General features: G+C 43.3%; 2 protein-coding genes across 2 annotated transcripts in view; both read right to left on the reverse strand.

The window, feature by feature from the left end:
• Window positions 1-973, reverse strand: part of LOC106809757 — a 43,076-nt gene that overhangs the window by 41,038 nt on the left and 1,065 nt on the right. The window lies entirely within an intron of this gene.
• LOC106809758 overlaps window positions 1-973 on the reverse strand; it is an 11,629-nt gene that overhangs the window by 3,316 nt on the left and 7,340 nt on the right. The gene's annotated exons all lie outside the window — the stretch shown is intronic.

The raw sequence follows: 973 nt of genomic DNA on the forward strand, positions 1-973 counted from the left end.
GTTTTACCCGGGGTACGGTGAAAGCATCTTAATACCTAGAGCTAGTCGTTTTTTTAAGATATTTAATTCACTGTTATTCTTGAACTCTAAATTTTTTTATTGTTTTACCCGGGGTACGGTGAAAGCATCTTAATACCTAGAGCTAGTAGTTTTTTAATATATTTCACGGTTCCTAACAGGTGGTGTAACGTTCGTGCATTCTGCACGTTCATGCTTCGATAAGCAGCCCTCATAGCACATCATTGACGTCAGAGAGATGTACCGATGTGCGTGACTTGTGTAAAACCGTCTTCGGAGTGCGCCACATTATCACAAGAATGGTATAAACTATGATAGTACAATCTATGATTAACTCCGACACTCTTCTGCAATCGTTAGTTCAACGTGCAGACGCTCCGATCCTTTCATTTATGACTGCTGTATTTCACTCTAGTACGGATCAACCCGTCATGATGAACACCGTTGTTAAACTTTCATCGGTCGCATTTTAAGATAAATCAAGGTGCTAGAACACGGTGCATATAAGTGGCGCATTTCGCTAGATGAAGTCGAATGTGTTGCGGCGAATGAATCTCTATGACAACATAACGCCAGCCTCCTGAGAGAGAGAGAGAGAGAGAGATGGAAAGTTCTTGCGAACGCGATCAGATAAGTACAGAATGCGAGAGGTTTTAACTCGAGAGGATGACACAATAAGAAACCGAGCCCAGCTCCTCTATTATCAGGGATAGCATGCTAATAACATGCTAGTGTCATCAATAAACGCACATGGTACATTTACTCGTGCTATCGCTCCACATACAGAGATTTGCCCGATGAGCGCCCACTCCCACTACAGGAGGGTAGCATCCTAGTAAGCTACAAGTAATGCTACCATAATAGCCCCGTAATACTGGGCCTAGATCTAAACTAGATCATAATAAATCGACGCGGCGCCGATGCGGTTACCCCTAGCAACGAGAACGCACCTTTT

This window comes from Priapulus caudatus, unplaced genomic scaffold (assembly GCF_000485595.1).
Source record: "Priapulus caudatus unplaced genomic scaffold, Priapulus_caudatus-5.0.1 Scaffold382, whole genome shotgun sequence".
Lineage (NCBI taxonomy): Eukaryota > Metazoa > Priapulida > Priapulimorpha > Priapulimorphida > Priapulidae > Priapulus > Priapulus caudatus.